Source organism: Rhinopithecus bieti, unplaced genomic scaffold (assembly GCF_001698545.2).
Source record: "Rhinopithecus bieti isolate Rb0 unplaced genomic scaffold, ASM169854v2 scaffold_78620, whole genome shotgun sequence".
In the NCBI taxonomy this organism is placed as follows: domain Eukaryota; kingdom Metazoa; phylum Chordata; class Mammalia; order Primates; family Cercopithecidae; genus Rhinopithecus; species Rhinopithecus bieti.
This window is the reverse complement of record NW_016829908.1, coordinates 947,591-968,473: the sequence shown is the minus strand read 5'-3', so window position 1 is coordinate 968,473 and position 20,883 is coordinate 947,591. Positions and strand designations below refer to the sequence as shown.

Genomic DNA, 20,883 nt, shown 5'->3' with positions numbered 1-20,883 from the left:
TCATATATATGATATATATGTACATATTAATAAATGTCACTTAAAAAGTTAACAGTAATCTACTGTAAGCAGGGTGATTACAAGAGTTGGTTGCTTTCTTCTGCATATTTGCCTCCTATTTCCAAAATGTAGTTCATATGTATATATTGCCTATCCAATCCACTAGTCTAAGAAGCTGTTAGGTTGGTGCAAAAGTAATTATGGGTTTTGCCGTTAAAAGTAATAGTGATAATAAAAAAATAAAAACCTGAAAAAAAAAGTAATAGTGAAAATCGCAATAACTTTTGCACCAACCTAATATATAGTGCTCAGGCTTTGGGACTGTTGGTATTGTTAATGCTGGGAAAAAACTTTTAACATATACATAAGGGTGGATCTCTGAGATACATCTTTCCTTCAGAGATTTTCTATCTAAAAAAAAAAATAATTTAAGTATATTTGACACCTTCTAACCAGAGCCTGCTTAATCCTTCTATAGGCTTAGTTGACCACTGTAATTTAACATTTTTCAGAGGAACAGAAGATAAATCTCTTGTTAAGAAATATGCCACATAAACAACTTTTTTTAGCGATTTTAACCTTCCTAACAAATATTTCTGTTATAGAGGGGACAGAGGAAGTGACAGGATGTCCAAGTGAAATATGCAACGATGGCAAGAAATACATTTATGAAACTGCCCCCAAAGTCCTGACAAACACAATATTTGTATCCTTCAACTTTTTTGCCCTTCATTCCTCTGACTCTTTTGTTTTGATTTCCTTATTTGTCTGTTCTTCTTTAGCCATCTCTGCAGCATCTTTTCAGACAGTCATTGGGCAAAAGGGAACATGAACTCAGTGCTCCTCTCCTAAACACAAAAGTGCCTGGTATTAAGTAAGCACTTAATAACTCTTTAAAAAAAAAAAAAAAAGAAACAGAGCCAAGACTGAAGACTACAAAGGCAGCCATTACAGTAGCAATGTAGAGATTAGGTGTTTTTCAGCAGAGTCTCTTTCAGAGAGGCTTCAGTGGGGCCAAATTTGTAGACCTTTAAGGAGGAGCTGAAACCGAGTAATTCATTTTTATTATCATCCTTTGAGTAAGGGAAAAAAATTATAAATTTTAAAAGGCTCTTTGTTTTACACATTTTTTAAACACTAAAGTTCATATAATTTGAACACAAAATTTCTTTGGGTTCTCGTCGGATTTAATCACACCTTTTTCTTTTATTGATTCTTATATAAGTATGGTAGCTTACATACTCCAAAGTGACTTTACAGTCCTGGAGGAGCAGAATCACGTTTTATCACTTTTCTTATATCATGGTCAGAGTTAAACATTTTTCCAGGTACATGGTAGCTGCTTTATACATACATATCAATTCGTTTTTTAATCAAAGAAATAAATATGCTTGTAAACGAAAAACAAAAATATTTCAAAAGCTTAAAAGACTTTTGTAGGAAAATAACACACTTCCTTGGGAACATCCATCCCTTATTCCCTACCCACCCTTGATTGAGGCAACTGCTTTGAGTTCTTATAGCCATTTCTTCTGGTATTTCTTTCTATATTACTTTCCAATATGTGTGTTATTTCTTGATTTATTCAATGTACATCTTCTCTATTGATATTTTTTGCATTTAATACCCTTACACTATCATTGCTTACACACTCAGTTCCCCTGTCCCCTTATCCCAATAAAGTCATATCACGATTTATGGTAAAGTAAATAATCAATAGTTATACTACAATAATGATGTAAATATTATTCACTGCTGAGCCAAACAGTATGTAAGAATTATGCTTTCCTTTATCAACAACCTGTTTTGCTTTTGTTTTCATTTTCAAAATTTTCTCCATGACTAATTATTCCATCACATCTGTGATGTGTTTGTCTATATTATTTTTCAAGAGCCTTTTTCTTTCTTTCCCCTAGAGCTCTCCCTTCTGGGCTTCTGCATGCTGCAGCACAGTTTTCACTCTGGTACTTCCTTTCCTTGGCTACTGTTCCTTAGCTAGCTGTTTCCCAAGCCTTGTCTTTGTCTTCCTTGTTTCACATATTCCCCAAAAGCTTTCTGTGACAGGATGCATGGGAGTTACATTTTTTTGAGCTATTGTGTGTGCAAAATGAATTGTTTTCCACACTGGATACCTGAGTATGAATGAGCCAATGAATGGAAATGGGCATAGCATGTGCAAAGGCCCAGAGGAAAGAAGGTGTTGCACATTTGTGGAATGGTGAAAGAGAAGAATAATAGGTTTGATCAACCGAACAAACAACAAGAAAGTGGACTGCACCATTATTTTCATGAGAAGGCTATTTAAAAATGAGAGCAAATAAATAACTTTGAATATTAATTCAATAAATTACAAAAGGTAAGGATCCTCTAGAAGAGCACAGAGTTGTGTTATCTATATAGTTGTATTGAGTTAGAGACAATATCATCAATGTTATATTCTTTGTTTTAAAATTCTAATAGCAGCAAGATGCTGTGAGGAAAAATGATTCACAGACACATTTTCCTCCTGCCTTCTAGCAATTTATCCTATAATATCTATGTGAGGTCATTGAGGCTGTTAGGTGATATGGTAGTTTCCAAGCTTGACTGGGCAGCAGAATTACCAGGGAGTGCTTTTTAAAAAAAGTCAAGTTCCAGTTCTTACTCCAGATCTACAGACTGAGAAGCTCATTTGGCTAGAGTTTGGGAGTAGGAATGGGGGATAAGTGGGAAAGGATCTGAGATGCATGTGAGATGGCCAGTGAATGGAAGCTCACCTCTCTTGCACAGTCTCAGAGTCCAGCAACCCTGAATAGGTTATTCAGGGGCAGAGGCTATGCCTTGTACAGCACTGTATCCAATGCCCAGAACTCTCTCTGGCCAAAGGCACACACTCCATAAACTTACACTAAATTAAAGAAGGGTTGACACACTTCACCTTAAACTGTAAATGCTGATTATATATCTGCTCCCACATCCTGCCGTCCCTAATGAGCCTGCAAGATGCTTAAGGTCCTGAACCATATCCTTTATATTAGCACACCAAAGTAAAATACAAAAAGTGTAAATACATGAAGCAATAAATATAAGGAAATTATTGAAATACATAAGAAATACAGTATATAAACTTACTACCAACTTTAACTAGCTTTCTTTCTGATATCAAAGCCACAAGCCAAGGCCTGTTGTGTTTTTGTCTGTTTGTTTTAAGAAAATGTAAGAGAAAATAAAATGTCAAGACTGGAGATAAGATTGAGAGGTCGGGAGAAAGAATCAGCCAAAGACTTCCAGAAAACTGCTCCATGCTGAAGCACTATTGCACTGGACAGAGGAAGAGTCCTATTAAAAGGAGATTTTGCAATGTTTTTATTACACAACTGTTCATTAGCAACATATAGTCTCTGCTGGATTTTTGAATAAATAAATGTTTATATGATGTGAAGTGAATCCAACTATTATTTGCAAGAGATAATAAAGAGCTGATTAATACCATCTTTAGCAAGGACATTGAAAACTTCCTCATCCAGGAAGACAACGATTAAAGGGCAAATTTAACCAATGAGGTGCCGTGTTTTTTTAAAAAAGAGTCAAATGATAATAACAATTAATAACAAGCTTCAAAGCAATTTGCCCCAAAATGTAAAATTCGAGAACTAAAATTCAAGAATGTTAAATTTCCTACGTCTAACAAAATGAAATATTTTACCTTGTGCATCATGCTATGCAAATATATAAAAGCTCCCACACACATAATTTTTAGTGTGTAAGTCTCATATGAAGGCAGATTTTTGTGGTAATTTCTTTGGTAAGAAATGGAAATTGTCAAAACATCCTATGGTCATTTTTTTCCTTTCAGTTTCTAATTTTTTTTCTGATTATTAAAATAATACTTTTTTTCATAAAGTACATGCAAGTGTAAAAGAACAGGAATAAAATTACCCATTAATATCTTGCCAAATTTTATTATCTTTTTAAATTATTTATATAACTGAAATCTAGTGTATAAATGTAGTATCTTGGCATTTTCCAGTTACCATCTTTGAGAATGTATTTAGACCTGTTTCCGATTGCTTTCTCATTATGCATCCCTAGAAGAATAAATAGGGTGTAAACACTTGAAAGATTTAAAAGTATACAGCCAAATTACTTTCCAGAAACTTTGTACCCATTTGATAAGGGTGCTCATTCTGTTTCACTCTGCTTAGCACTTGATTTAAAAAAAATTGTTCCCTGCTAATCTAAAAGACAAAAATGTAGTTTTCTTTTTGTTTTAATTTGCATTTCTTTGAGTCCTAGTGAGGCCATTAATATTTACTGGATTGTTATATTTTTATTATGTGAATGGAAGATTCACGCTCTTTGCCCGTTTACCTCCCAAGGTCTTGCTGCTTTTAAAAAAATCACTTTGTATGAGTTATTAATAAATTAAAATTATATACCTGTCTATCATGCTTCTTGCAGATACCACTTTCTTCATTCTAAGTTACATTGATGGGAAGTTGAACTAATGAGAAAACATTACTTTTATAACAACTTTTTAAAAAAAAGAAAATTAAAAAAAGAAATATTCATAAGATGTTGATTACAAGACATCGATCTTAGCTATGTTAAAATGCATATAATGCTACAATATTAAAATATGAAGAATGTTGAAATGTAGAGTTGGCTCTGAATAGGTATAGCATGATTTCATTATGGATTCTTATAATTGATTGGTTCATGTGATAAGTATTGCTACTAAAGAGAGTAATACGACCCAATATCTAAAAGTGTACGCAGTTTGATAAAATGCATGAATTTTAATATAGCTCATAAGATGCTGAATCAGTGGCAGTTACTTGACCTTGGATCATAAATTACTCTAAGTTATTTAGTGGATAAATGCTGCTTGATGATGTAGTAATTGATGGGCAAGAATTCTGTTGTGAATGTTAATGCCATGTGTTGAGTTATGTTGTGCTAGTTCATTCTAGTTATTATCAGGAAACTTGCACAGATCTATCTGTCTATACCTATGCCCATATATCTATACATGTGTACATCTATCACTCTATCTATCTATCCTAAGTGTGTGTGTTTTTGTGTATGAAATGAGTCATTAATGTTGAATGTTTAACATCTACAAAAGCTGCCGCCACAAGGCCACTTTTCCAGAGCTCTTTTCACATTCATTGTCTATCAAGAATCATAGAAAGGCCTAGAAAATGTGATCATTTTGAAACCTGAGGGTTTATTGACCTGGAGCTATGTATATGTAACTTGTTACAGTGGAACAAGCTAAATCGGGTTTCTCTTATCGGATAAAAAAGTATTTCTTGTATCTAAAGCCTGAATGTTGTACTGTAATTATTCCTCCTTACTATTCACTAGTCCAGGGATATTTTGTAACCCCTCACAATAACAATAAACACAGCTATCAACTGAGGGTATTAATGTGCTAATCACTTCAGAAATTTTGTGAAGAAAGAATAGTTCACGTGGAACCAATAGATTGACTTCGTCTTATTTGTGTATTCATTCCAACATTTTTTTGAGCACCTTCTGTTTGCCAGGCACTGTTCTGTGTAACGGGACAAACAAAAAAGACAAGGTCTCTGATTTCATGGTATTTACAATGCGATGGGTTTGGGGTGAGGAACAGATAATAAACAAGTGAACAAATAAGAAAATGCCAGAATGTGAATAAGAGCCATGAAGAATATAAAAATATAAAAAATAAAGATATGTGGTAGTGACTGGTGGGGATGCTACTTTAGTCAGGATTGCCAGGCAAGGCCTGTCTAAGTAAATGTGTACTGATAGGGTGCCCAGGACGATTCTCTCTTGAGTCCAGAGCTCATGTGCACCTGCCACTATATAATAAAGTTTTCTCTCTATGACCACAAGACAATGGTTTGTATTAATTGAAGTCTGTTGGTGTTGTATTAAAAGTAGCTTTATGCAACTCGTCTGTAATGTAAGAGTTTACAATTAGGTATAAATATGATTCAAAATGTAAGATAACAGTTGGTTTTAGGCAATATAATTTAAAATAGTTACAAGATACCTCATACACAAGCAGTCTGGCTGACTTCCATGAGAACAACTATCTCAGGTAGCCCCTTAAAACAAAAGACTGTGGTTATTTTTCCAGGGCAGTCGCTAACTGAGGACTGCTAATGGAATAACTGTTTCTCTATGTCTGAATGAGCAAACTCAGTTCCTTAGGATCCAATGGTTCCCAAAGCAAAGCTAATTCAGTCCCTACATCCTTGTGTTCCTTCTCTTGGAATGATGGGAAAATGTAACATTTGCTCCCCTGCTGGCCTAGGAACCCTCCTTTTCTTCCCCTTTATCATGGGTCTAGGAATGGTGGGAGAGGACAATAATTCATGCTTTTGTTTTGCACATTTTCTGAGTACAAGTCATTCTACTTTTAGTCAGGTTTTTAAAATTAGTCTGTAATTAGCCAACACAACTCAGTCTCATCTACCTCACTCTTAATCCAGTCCTGCTGGATCTTGTCTTTGTTTAAAATTTTGATACTTTGTTCAGTATGGATTTTTTGCATTAACTTGAAGTCTCAAAATACTGTATTAAAATACTATTTGTCGGCCGGGCGCGGTGGCTCAGGCCTGTAATCCCAGCACTTTGGGAGGCCGAGGCGGGTGGATCACGAGGTCAGGAAATCGAGACCATCCTGGCTGACATGGTGAAACCCCGTCTCTACTTAAAATATAAAAAATTAGCCAGACGTGGTGGCGGGTGCCTGTGATCCCAGTTACTTGGGAGGCTGAGGCAAGAGAATGGCGTGAACCTGGGAGGCGGAGCTTACAGTGAGCCAAGATCGGGCCACTGCACTCCAGCCTGGGAGACAGAGCGAGACTCTGTCTCAAACATACATACATACATACATAAAATACTATTTGTCTTGATCACTGATATCTTCGGCACCCCCTTAAATTTTGCCTGACTTATGTCACACTAGTTCCACTAGTCTTGAATGGTGTTAGAGCAGAGCCCACCAACTGACCACACTGAACTGTGAGAAATAAATGTTTGTTGTGCTAAGCCACTGAGATATGAGTGCACTTGCTATAGCAGCTGATGTCACTTACCCTAAGGAATGCAACTCATTAATCGCTCCTGAAATATTACTCAGTGGATATTTCTTAAGCTTTTCCTTTATGTTGTAAAGACTTCGATCTATGTATTGTCCAAAACTTCTTTTGTGGATAACTCAGGAGGCAAGCCAACAATTAGCTTCTATTACCATTTTGGAATCCATTAAAAACCTTATATATCTCCCATTCTAATAGCATACATACACAGTTCTTGAGAAGCAGGATCGCAGAGGGATTATATGTGCAGACTATGGAGTCAGATATTCCACATCTGAATTTCAGTTTGGTAGAATGTGAAATCTTAGACTAGATACTAACTTCCCTAAACCTCAATTACTTCTTCTACATAGATGGGGCACATAATAATACCTACTATTATGTGAGGAATAAATGAGATAAAACTTAGTATAAAGTAAGCACATGATCACTATTAGCAGTTACCGTTCTAATTTTCTTTTGGTTGGAGCCACTTCTTACCTCTCTCCCTCTGTTATTTGATGGAAATTTGAATTGGGAGGATAATTTTCAATCAATTATTGATTGAAAATTATAAAATCAAGAAACTACTAGATTTCTTTTTTCAGAATCATTGATGTTAAATGGAAATTTGAACTGCATATTAAACAAGGTGTACTATGAAGAAGTCCTGTGGCAGTCCTGTAGCTGGAGAAGGAAGTAATACAGACAGGAAAGATGACAGGAGTCTTTTGGACTGCCACATCCAAAAACTTAAGTGCCAAGACTGGCTCCAGAGAGCCCAGTCTCCCACCCATATGGGAGCTATCAACAGGGGAATTGTAAATAAGGATGGAGTCTCTTCACCCATTGGATTAAATTCAAAATTTGCAATGGCAGCGAGAATTAAGATATCTTTGCCAAAAAGATGTCAAGAGAAACAATAGATGTTGGAATTTTCTTTTGAAGTCAATTTCCCAAGGGGAATTTTTTTTCCTTGTTTGTTACCTGTAAGTGTCTCAATTCACAGAAAGGATTAATAACACAAAGAAAAATGTTACAACATTCCCCAATGTCTTAATGACTATTTATAGGAAAGATTCTCCTTTGGCTGATGAGAGAAGATGAGCCTGGATAAGAGAATTACTTTTGTTTCAATTTACAGAAAATATTTGCTTCCTGGATTATAGACTCATGTAAGCTTAAAGCCAAGAAGGACCCTAGAAATCACAAAATCACTCAAACATTAATTCATTCCTTTTTTGTTGTTGCAAAAGTGAAGGCCTCAAAAGGAAGTAGAAGCCAGGTCCTCTGGTTCTTGTCTAATGTTTATTCATTATAATATGATTTTTTGTCTGATGTGTTAGTCAGTTGTTTTTAAAGTTCTACAGTTATACAAAAGCCTTCCAATGACCTTCATGCCATCCAGACTTTGCAGCAGGACATTGATATAATCATCTTAGTTGTAAGTTCTAATTCTTCTTATACTTAAAATATTTAAAGTGGAGGGGATCAAGCAAGGGTTTCAAAATTAATACCAATATATATTCAAATGGACGAGCAATAAATGTTAGTTGCTTAGGGCTAGGACTCAGACATTGATCTGCTTTTGTTATTTAGAGTCTCAAATAAAATGATCTGTGCTTTTGTAGAATACAGAAGGAAGGAGGAGCAGCTGTGGAAGAGCTAATGGCCAAAGAGATTATCTTTGGAGGCACTTACAAAAGTCTAAGTGGCACAAAATCAAGATAAATTATGGTGTTACACTATTTTACACATTAATTCAACAAATATAAATATGTGCCACATGCTGCATGGGAAACGGTGAACCAAAGGCTGGGTTTTAAAGGGAGGCAAACATGTCAGGATAAGTAATGCAATCTGCTAAACACAGTAACTAACTTGCATCTGAAGGGTCAGGCAAGGCTAGAGGGATGAAGACTGGCTTTGCAGGGTGAGTAATCACAGGTGGACAAGATAGAAGGGGTGTTCTTAGCAGAGGAAACACTAAATTGTAAATGTCTTTCATAGGAGATGGTGCCTCATGAGCTAAATTCTGAAGGATGAATAAGACTAGGTGGACAAGATAGGAAAGAACAATTCCGGCAGAGGAAGCAAAGCAAACTGCTAAGCTCCATTCCAGATTTCATAAGCTCCAGAAGGTCAGGGGCTATGTGCTGCTCAACTTGGTAATCCTGACTCTAGCATAAAGCCTGGCCAAGGGTATGTTATTGGAATGGATGATGGGTGAGTAAATCAATGGATGCATCTGGGAGGCAGGTATTCTCATTTTCAGTCCTCAGACTTTGGCACCGTGCCCCCAGATAGTGCCTGAGAATTTCCGTATTTTTCCAAACTCCCCTAACTTCTAGCATGAGGCATCCGTCATGCCTTTGTGACCAAGGGTAACATTTGGCAACAACTGCAGCTGCCCAAGACTCATCATTTGAAGTGGAGGAAGACACTGTTTTCTTAGCTTTGAGCTCTACTGGGAAATGGAGTGAACCTTAATACAGAGATAAAAACATTCCTGCAGGATAAATCAAGTTGTCCCTTTATAAAAACATGGACTAGGGGCCATGGGTGTGAATGGTAAGCATATTAAACTCTCCCTTACAGAGTGGGCAATCTGCCTTTGAAGTTGCTCTTTAAGTATTGTTGATTGTAGCTGGATAAGGTTCGCTGTCCCTCTAGCTACACAGGTGACATGAGTTCAAGAGCAAAGTGGCTAACACTCTCCAGACCCCTCATCCCGGAAGCTTTCTCCTGCTTGTGGGCACTAAAGGTTAAGCTAGCAAACTGTGGTTGTAAGGGCATGAGGGAATCTTACTTTCATTATGTCAGGTTTTTTAAAGTATAAAAATAAAACATGTAAGTGGTAAATGTTTTTTCAAACAGAATAAAAGGATAGCATAATCAAGTAATATTAGTTACTGTTGAACTTAAGTGGTAAGTAAATGTGAGAAAGGTCAATATATCAATCTTTCCACCTTGTGTATGTTTGTAATTTTCCATAACAAAGCATTTAAAAAAGACTTACCATTCCTCCTCATGATCTGTATTCCCTTAGACTCCCTATCCTACTCTCCAGTTAGATATGATAGTGATTCCTTCTATATTCTTCCCCAAATTTTCTGACCATTTACAAGGTCAATTATGCATATACGGAGCCCAAACTTTTTGTAAATAGTATTTTACAAAGTATATTATTCTGTATCTTGAGTTTTTTCTTCTTTACAATATAATGAGATTTTTCATGGCAGAATATGTAGTTCTACTTCATTTCTTTAATGGCTGTATAGTATTCCATCAGAAGTAGATAACAGTCTGTAGTATTAACTTTTATTTACATCTTTGCAAATATAATAGGTGAAGAAGTATTTCATTAACTCTAAGTGAGGTTCAGTCTTTTTTTCATATGTTTATTGGTCAGTCACATTTCTTTTTCTGTTAATTGTCCATTTGGGTCTTTTGCTCATTTCTCTTTTAGGGATTTTTGGGGGATTTTTTTCCTTTTGTTGTAATATCTCTCTAATAACAAGGCAATTTTTCTTTTGTCTGATGTGTGCTGCAGATATGTGGGGTGCAGTATAGTGGTGTGGTTGAGAGTGACCCTCTGGAGCCAGATGACCAGCTGCCTGAACACTTGTAACTTTGTCTTGGTCTCAATTATGACAATATGGCCATCCTACTCCATTGAAATATACTATTGGTAGATAATGTAATAAGACTTGTCATAATTGAGACCAAGAACGCCAGAGGGGAAAAACTTTTCTCAGCCCACAAAGAATTATAAACCTTCCTACAAGCCTTTCCCGAGAGCTTTCACAGATGGATCCAGAACACAGTGACTGCTGTCAGAGGCTGAAGACTTCCCATTTTGCAGACTGATGGCTCATTTGGAAGTGCAATCCCTCCAGGAGGCCCTGACTACTGAACCACCCCCACCTCCCACCACTTCCTCGTCTTCTCTCCTCACCCACTTACTTACCTGCTCCCCCACCAGGAGATCAACTTCTTGGTATACTCTCAGCCAGGGAAACTCACCAAGCACCGTAGAAACAACCTTGTTATCCTTGATCCCCACCCCAAGACATAAACCCAACTGGTATCCCATTCTCTTCCTTCTCAACCCAATCCCCATTCCTCACCTCCCTTCCAGATCTTCCCTCTGAGCCCTCTGTAACTCTCATCCCATGATTCAGCCCCCTACAGCCTGGACCTCTTCATTGAGCCTTCCCTCCTTGACTTGATTGAAACCTGGCTCCGCCAGAAACACTCAGCAGCCCTGTCTCAAGTGAAAGTTGCTCTCTTTCCCATATTCCATATAAAACCTTTGGATCAAAAGGTTAGATCATGATCTTCTTTACTCCCTACTTCTGCTTCCAGGCCATTTCTCCCTTACCACTTGTGAAATATTTTCCTATTTCTTGCCACTAAACTTACAAATTTACCTACAGTTCGACCTTTTCTTTCAATCCTCTTTTCCTCCCATTTCAATATTCCTCCCTGTCTAGGGTTAACCTCTCCACCTGTTCTCTTGATCTTATTCCCCTCCCGCCACATGAGGGAACTTATCCTACTGGTTTTTCTCCCCCTCTTGTACCTTCAACCTCTACTTCTCCATGGATGACCCCTTCCCATCAGCATAGTTGGCAGAACAATATGAGTGGACCCAGTGGGTAATGGTTAACAGCACAGACTCTGGAGCCAGGTAGCCTAGGGACAGATGCTGACACCACTCTTTCCCAGCTGCGTGGCTATAGGCTACTTTTTTAATCTGTAAAATGGAGACAATAAGAATACCTCTCCTTATAAGGATTAAATCAGTGAACATGTGCAAAGCTTTTAGAACAGTAGCAGCCCATTCGCAGGTATTATGCAAGCATTTGTTAAGTAATTCAGCATTTTAAGATGTCTCTCCCTTTACACATGAATCAAACACACAAACAATATTCTCTTCCTAGTTCCCCGTGTCTTCTGCACTCACCACCCTATTGTCTTTCCTTGTCTGGACCAGCCAGCTGTACTTTTTGAGTCGCCTACATTTATTTCACCACTTTGTCACTTTATGTTTATAACCCAACTTCCAATTGATCTCCTGCAATTGGAATTCACTAAATCTGATCTTACCAAGGGCACGACTTGCAACCTCCTACTTGAATCCATAGTCACTTTTTAGTCTTCATTCACTTGTCATAGGTGTTTAGTGTCACCAATTATTCCCTCCTTTAAAGGCTCACTAGAGCTAGAAGACTAGCTCCACGCCACCATCTCTTCTATTTCTCAACCCAGCAATACAGCCACTCCTCTTCCTCCCTTTTGTGTTCCTTTTGTTGGCTAAATCCCTTAAACAAGAGTGTACTTAGGCTTCTCTTCTAGGTTCTTCCTGTGATCTCAGGCTTACCATCTATATGCAGTTGATTTTCAAATCTCTGTATCTATCCAGCCAGCTGCCTCTTGGAGATCAGCACTTGGATGAGGCACTAAACTCAGTAAGTTCAAATGTGTAAATTAGTGTGCCTCCTTCCAAACATTTTCTACTGTCTGAATTCCTGCTCTTAGAGAATGGTGCCAGCATCCATCCTGTTGCCCAGGTTTGAAACCCAGACTCACTTATTGGATGTGCCGCCTACCTAAGTCTCTGCAGCTTACCAACCATCTATTGGCTCTAATATCTTCTAAATCGAATTTCTTCTCCAACAACTGCCACTACCTTCGCTATGTTTATTTTAATTTCTGGCCTAGATCACTGTCTCCAGACTTGCCCTGTCTCCTCCTCACTAAAGCCAGAGTGATCCTTCTAAAACTGATCTCCCTGGAGATCAGAGTGATCTAAAACTGTCTCCCTGGCTGAAAGCATGTTAATGACTATCCATTGCCCCAGAGTCTATCCAAATTCTTAACCCAGTAACTAGGGTATCTTGGAGGTCACTTGCACCTGCCACAGAGGTGATTTTTAAAAATTGAGGAATTTTGTGAGCCACTTGTTAAATTGCTGGTAGCTGAAATTCGTACCACGGAAATCAGCAGATATCCCCGGTGCTAGTTAACTAGCATACTTCATCTACCCAGCCTCACCTCTTAACGCTCCCCTGCTGGAATTCTGCTGTTCAGCCAGACAGAACTACTGTCAATCGTCTCTCACTTCTGCACCCTTATACCACCACTTTCTTTGGAGGGAATCTTCTCTGCTCTCTCCTGGCTGTTTCCCAGTCATCATTTAGGTCTTACATTAGCAGCCACCTCCTCACAGAGGACTTTTCTGAGGCTCTGCCCTCAAGTGGACCAATGCAACCCTTCTATGTACTCTCACAACATCGTGTGCTACATTAGCCTCTGTCTACATCTGTGACTACTTACAAAATGAGGGCTTGCTACTTTCTACACAGTCCTCACAGCAATCATATGAGATGGTTATTATCTTAGATGAAGACACTTAGGCTAAGATCAGTTGTCGTTTGTGCACAGTAACACACCATTTATCAAATGCCTGGTACTTATCTTAGTACATAATACTTACCCATTCATTTGTCTGAATCACTCACTAGCCTGCAAGCTCCATGAGGGTAGGGTCTGCCTTTTATACCCAATACTGGCACTTGGCAGATGTTCAACATATGTAGATATTAAATAAATTAATTGTAAAATACCAAAATAACTGCTTGCTATATTCTTATTTTATTTCCAATTTTATTTTAAGTTTAGGAATACATGTGCAGGATGTGCAGGTTTGTTACGTAGGTAAATAGCTGCCATGATGGTTTACTGCACAGATCATCCCATCACCCAATTATTAAGCCCAGCATCCATTAACTATTCTTCCTGATCCGCTCCCCTTTCACTCCCCAACGGAGGTCCCTCCAGTAGACTCCAGTGTGTGTTGTTCTCTGCCATGTATCCATGTGTTCTCATCATTTAGCTCCCACTTATAAGTGAGAACATGTCATATTTGGTTTTTTCTTCCTGTGTTAGTTTGCTAAGGATAATGGCCTCCAGCTCCATCCATGTCCCTGCAAAGGACATGATGTTGTTCCTTTTTCTGGCTGCATAGTATTCCATGGTGTATATGCATCACATTCTCTGTGTCCAGCCTGTCACTGATGAACATTTAAGTTGATTCCATGTATTTGCTGTTGTGAATGATGCTGCAGTGAACATACATGTACATGTGTCTTTATAATAGAATGATTTATATTCCTTTGGGTATATACCCAGTAATGGGATTGCTGGGTCAAATGGTATTTCTGCCTCTAGGTCTTTGAGGAATTGCCACACTGTCTTCCACAATGGCTGAACTAATTTGCACCCTCATCAACAATCTGAAAACATTCATTTTTCTCCCAACCTCGCCAGCACTTGTTGTTTTTTGACTTTTAACAGTAACCATTCTGACTGGTGTAAAATGATGTCTCATTGTGGTTTTGATTTGTATTTCTTTAATGATCAGTGATGTTGAGCCTTTGCTTATATGTTTGTTGGCCGCATGTATGTCTTCTTTGGAGAAGTATCTGTTCATGTCCTTTGTCCACTTTCTAATGGAGTTGTTTGGTTTTTTCTTGTAAATTTGTTTAAATTCCTTATAGATGCTCGATATTAGACATTTGTCAGATGAATAGACTGCAAAAATGTTCTCCCATTCTGTAGGTTGTCTGTTTACTCTGTTGATAGTTTATTTTGCTGTGCAGAAGCTCTTTAGTTTATTTATTTATTTATTTAGATGTAGTCTTGCTCTGTTGCCCAGGCTGAAGTGTAGTGGCACAATCTTGGCTCACTGCAACTTCTGCCTCCTGTGTTCAAGCAATTCTCATGTCTGAGCCTCCCAGGTATCTGGGACTACAGGCGCATGCCACCATGGCTGTCTAATTTTTTTATTTTTAGTAGAGATGGGGTTTCACCATGCTGGCCAGGCTGATCTTGAACTCACATGATCTTGAACTCAGACCTCAGATGATCTGCCTGCCTTGTGCTGGGATTACAGGTGTCAATCACCACACCTGGCCTCTTTAGTTTAATTAGATCCCATTTGTCAATGTTTACTTTTGTTGCAATTGCTTTTGGCATCTTTATCATGAAATCTTTGCCCATGCCTAAGTCCTGAAGGGTATTGCCTAGGTTTTCTTCTAGGGTTGTTATTGTCTGAGGTTTTACATGTAAGTCTCTAATTCATCTTGACTTGATTTTTGTCATGGATGATGTTAGGAAGGGGTCCAGCTCAAATTTTCTTCATATGACTAGCCAGTTGTTCCAGCATCATTTATTAAATAGGGAATCATTTCCCCATTGCTTGTTTCGTCAGGTTTGTCAAAGATCAGATGGTTATAAGTGTGTAGTCCTATATTTCAGTTCTCTACTCTGTTCCATTGGTCTATGTGTCTGTTCTTGTACCAGTATTCTGCTGTTTTGGCTACTGTAGCACAGTAGTATAGGTTTTTTTTTTTTTTCTTTTTAACATAAACTTAAGATTTTATTGTCTTCGTAATAAAGCAAAAGATGATGCTTACAACTGGATCATTTGGTCCTTTCTCTTTTTATCTCCTCATAGTTCAAAATGTTTGCATCTTTTATTAGCCAGTATTCTCTTAGATCTGCAGTTGGGCTGAACACATTCAAGCCTTAGCACAATCTTTGTAGTTTTAGCCTTTTTCTGGAAAATCAGCTTAGTCTGCCCACCATGGCCACTCTGCTTCCTATCATAATACCACTTTTACTGGGCATACTGAGAGTCCTTGCCCTTCTTACACTGTGTCACTTTATGGGATTGGTGCTTGCCACAGTTTTCACAGGAAGTCCGGTGGGTCTTAGAAATGTTCACCATGTTTGCACAAGCACTATCACCACAGAGAGAAAGAGGATGGGCCAGAAGTGGAAGTATATAGGTGTAGTATAATTTGAAGCCAGGTAATGTAATGCCTCCAGCCTTGGTCTTTTTACTTAGGATTGCCTTGGCTATCGATATGGTTCCATGTGAATTTTGAAACAGTTTTTTTTTTTTTTAATTCTGTGAAGAATGTCAATGGTAGTTTAATGGGGATAGCATTGAATCTATAAATTGCTTTGGGCAGTATGGCCATTTTCACAATACTGATTCTTTCCATCCATGAGCATGGAACGTTTTTCCAGTTTTTTGTGTGTCTTCTGATTTCTTTGAGCACTGGTTTGTAGTTCTCCTTATAGAGATCCATCACTTCCCTGGTTAGCTGTATTCCTGGGTATTTTATTCTTTTTTGTGGCAGTTGTGAATGGGAGTTCATTCATAATTTGGTTCTTGGCTTACCTGTTGTTGTTGTGTAGGAATGCTAATAATTTTCACACATTGATTTTATATCTGGATACTGCTGAAGTTGCTTATCAGCTTAAGAAACTTTTAGGCTGAGATGATGTGATTTTCTAGATACAGGATGTCATCTGCAAACAAAGATAGTTTGACTTCCTCTCTTCCTGTTTTAATACCCTTTATTTATTTCTCTTGCCTGCTTTCCCTGACCAGAACTTCCAATACTATGTTGAATAGGTGAGAGAGGGCAAACTTATCTTGTGCCAGTTTTCAAGGGGAATGCCTCCAGCTTTTGCCCATTTGGTATGATATTGGCTGTGGGGTTGTCATAGATGGCTCTTATTAATTTGGGGTATGTTCCTTAAATTTTGAGAGTTTTAAGATGAAGGATGTTGAATTTTATTGAAGGCCTTTACTGCATCTATTGAGATAATCAAGTGGTTTTTGTCTTTAGCACTGTTTCTTAGAGGAACCACATTTATTGAATTGCACGTATTAAACCTATCTTGCATCCTGGGGATGAAGCCTACTTGATTCTGGTAGATAAGCTTTTTGATATCCTGTTGAATTCAATTTGCCAATATTTTGTTCAGGATTTTTGCACTGATGTTAATTAAGGATATTGGCCTGAAATTTTGTTGTTGTTGTATCTCTGCCAGGTTTTGGTATCAGGGTGATGCTGGTCTCATAGAATGAGTTAGGGAGGAGTCCCTCCTTTTCAATCTTTAGGAATAGGTTTAGTAGAAATGGGACCAGGTCTCCTCTTTACCTCTGGTAAAATTCAGTTGTGAATCTATCTGGTCCTTGGCTTTTTTGATTGATAGGCTATTTACTACTGCCTCAGTTTCAAAACTTATTATTGGTCCATTCAGGGATTCAATTTCTTCCTAGTTCAGTCTTGGAAGGTTGTATGCGTCCAGGAATTCATTCTTTTTTTCTAGATTTTCTAGTTTATGTGCATAGAGGTGTTTACAGTATTCTCTGATGGTTGTTTGTATTTCTGCAGAGTCAGCAGTAATATCCCCCTTATCATTTCTGATTGTGTTTATTTGAATTTTCTCTCTTTTTTTCTTTATTTTTCTACCTAGCAGTCTATTTATTTTATTAATTTTTTCAAAAAAACACCTCCTGTATTCATTGATCTTTGGACAGATTTTTCATGTCTCTATCTCCTTCAATTTAGTTCTGGTCTTGGTTATTTCTTGCCTTCTGCTAGCTTTGGGGTTTGTTTGCTCTTGATTCTCTAGGTCTCTTAGTTGTAACATTAGGTTGTTAACTTGACATCTTTCTAGCTTTTTGCTGTGGGCATTTAGTGCTATAAATTTCTGTCTTAACACTGCTTTAGCTGCATCCCAGAGATTCTGGTATGTTGTGTTTTTGTTCTCATTAGTTTCAAAGAACTTCCTGATTTTTGCCTTAATTTCATTATTTACCCAAAAGTCATTCAGGATCAGGTTGTTCAATTTCCATGTAGTTGTGTGGTTTTGAGTGAATTTCTTAATATTGAGTTCTAATTTGATTGTGCTGTGGTCCAAGAGATTGTTTGTTATGATTTCAGTTATTTTGCATTTGCTAAGGAGTATTTTACTTCTGATTATGCAATCAGTTCTAGAGTAAGGGTCACATGGCAATGAGAATGTATATTCTGTAGTGATTTGGTGGAGAGTTCTGTAGATATCTCTTAGGTCCACTTGATCCAGAGCAGAGTTCCGGTCCTAAATATCTTTGTTAATTTTCTGTCTTTATGATCTGTCTACTATTGTCAGTGGGGTGTTAAAGTTTCCCACTATTATTGTGTGGGAGTGTGTCTCTTTGAAGGTCTCTAAGAACTTGCTTTATGAATCTGGGTGCCTCTGTATTTAGTGCTTATATTTATATTTAGGATAGTTAGCTCTTCTTGTTGAACTGAACCCTTTACCATCAGGTAATGCCCTTTTTGTCTTTTTTTGATTTAAAGTCTGTTTTGTCAGAAACTAAGATTGCAACCCCTGCTTTTTTCTGTTTTCCATTTGCTGGATAAATTTTCCTCCATCCTTCTATTTTGAGCCTATGCTTGTCTTTGCATATGAGATGGCTCTCTTAAAGACAGCATTTCAGTGGGTCTTGGTTCTTAATCCAGTTTGCCATTCTGTGTCTTTTAATTGGTGCATTTAGCCCATTTATATTTAAGGTTAGTATTGTTATGTGTCAATTTGATTCTGTCATCATGATATTAGCTAGTTATTTTACAGGCTAACTTATGCAGTTGCTTTGTATTGTCACTGGTCTGTGTACTTTTTGTATAGACCAGGGTGCATATCATCACTGGTCTGTGTGTTTTTGTAGCATCTACTAATGGTTTTTCCTTTCCATATTTAGTGCTTCCTTCAGGAGCTCTTGTAAGGCAGGTCTGGTGGTAGCAAATTCCCTCTGCAGTTGCTTGTCTGAAAAGGGACTTATTTCTCCATGGCTTATGAACTAGTTCAGCCAGATATGAAGTTCCAGGTTAGAAATTCTTTCTCTTTAAGAATTTTGAATATTGGCCCCCAATGTCTTCAGGCTTGTAGGGTTTCCACTATTAGTCTGATGGGCTTCCCTTTGTAGGTGACCTTGCCTTTCTCTCTGGCTGCCCTTAACATTTTTTTTTTTTTCATTTTGACCTCGGAGAATCTAAAGGTTAAGTGTCTTGGGGATGATCTTGTGGAGTATCTTACTGGGGTTCTCTGCATTTCCTGAGTTTGAATGTTGGCCTCTCTTGCTAAGTTGGGGAAGTTCTCCCAGATGATATCCTGAAATATGTTTTCCAAATTGGTTCCATTCTCCCCATCTCTTTCAGGTAGCCCAGTCAGTCATAGATTTGGTCTCTTCATATAATCCCACATTTCTTGGAGGTTTTATTCATTCCTTTTTATTCTTTTCTCTCTATTCTTATCTGCCTGTCTTATTTCAGAAAGATTGTCTTCAAGCTCTGAGATTCTTTCCTCTGCTTGGTCTGTTCTGCTATTAATACTCATGATTGCATTGTGAAGTTCTTGTAGCGTGTTTTTCAGCTCTGTCATGTCAGTTATGTTCCTTACTATACTGACTATTTTGGCTGTCAGCTTCTGCATTGTTTTATCATGTTTCTTAGCTTCTTTGCATTGGGTTACAGCATGCTCTTTAGCTCAGCAAAGTTTGTTTTTATCCACATTCTGAAACTTACCTCTGTCATTTCAGCCATCTCAGCCTCACCCAGTTCTGAGCCCCTGCTGGAGAACTGTTGCGATCATTTGGAGGAAAGGGGGGACTCTGGTTTTTTGAGTTTTCAGTGGTTTTATGCTGACTTTTTCTCATCTGTGTGGGTTTATCTACCTTCAATTTTTGAGGTTGCTGACTTAGGATGGGCTTTTTGTGGGGTTTGTTATTGTTTTGGCTTTTTTCTTTTAACAGTCTGGCCACTCTTCCGTAGGAATGCTGCGATTTTGCTAAGTGTCTGCTCCAGACCCTAATTGCTTCAGTTTTTCCAGTACCTGGAGGTATCACCAGTGAATACTGTGAAACAGTAAAAATAGTAACCTGCCCCTTCCTCTGAATGCTCCGTCCCAGGAGGGTACTGACTTGTTGGCTGCCTGAATGTACCTGTAGGAGGTGGCTGGAGATCCCAGTTGGAAGGTCTCACCCCATCAGGAGGAACAGGACCAGGAAAAGCAGTCTCAGTCTGGCTGCATTTTGGTAGAGCAGCTATGCTGTGTTGAGGATCTCTTCAGCCCCTGACTCGTTTGTGCTCTCCAAGGTCTGCAGGCTGGACTGGCTGAGATGCCCAAACAGCCAAGGTGGTGGCCTGCCCCACCCCCCAGGCCCTTCATCCCAGGGGGAAATTAGAACTCTGTCAGTGGTAGAACACAGGCGGTGGTTGCTGGGGGTCCCCTGACTGGGAGGACCCACCGAGTGAGAAGGAATGAATCCAGATCCTGTTTATAGATTCTGTTTGGCCATGCCTTGGCAACATAGCCATGCTGTGCTGGGGAACTGCCTCTGCCCCATCGTTGGCTTGAACTAAGCCCAGGCTGAAATGACTGAGTCATCCAAACAAACAAGGGTGCAGCTCCCCACCCTAGCACTCCATCCCAGGGAGAGAGAAGAGCTCTGTCCATAGAATAAGGGCAGGCAGGGGTAGTTGAAGGTCCCAAATGGGAAGTCCCGCCCAGTGAGGAGGAACAAATCAGGGTTCCAATCAAAGAAACAGTCTTGTCACATTCTCTGCTACACTGGGACCCTTCCTCGTCAGGACCACTTGGACTATCTAAAGCCTGCAGCCTGGAATGGCTGAGTCTATCAAACAGCAGAGATGGTGGCCCACCTCTACCCCCAGGGCCTCCATTCTGTCTGAGGCAGGCTCCACCCTGTTGCCGGTGGCTAGCTGGAATTCCAAGCCAGTGGGTCTTATCTTGTGAGGTGCCATGGAAATGAGGCCCATAGACCGATGCTTCTCAGCCCCCTGGATTCAGCCCCCTTCCTGGGGTATGTACGGACCTCCCATCTTGCTGAGGATCCCAAGCCAAAGTATGTAAAACTCCTGGGTCTCTGTCTGTGCCTGAGCAGCTACTCTGC

At 38.7% G+C, this 20,883-nt stretch overlaps 1 long non-coding RNA gene across 1 annotated transcript in view; it reads right to left on the bottom strand.

Annotated features, from left to right (window-relative positions):
• The window catches only part of LOC108524183 (uncharacterized), a 40,371-nt gene extending 28,715 nt beyond the window's left edge, over positions 1 to 11,656 (bottom strand). Inside the window, exon 1 of the long non-coding RNA XR_001883995.1 lies at positions 11,029 to 11,656. This is a non-coding gene — a long non-coding RNA (uncharacterized LOC108524183). The remainder of the gene's footprint in view (positions 1 to 11,028) is intronic.
• Positions 11,657 to 20,883: the final 9,227 nt, after the last annotated feature.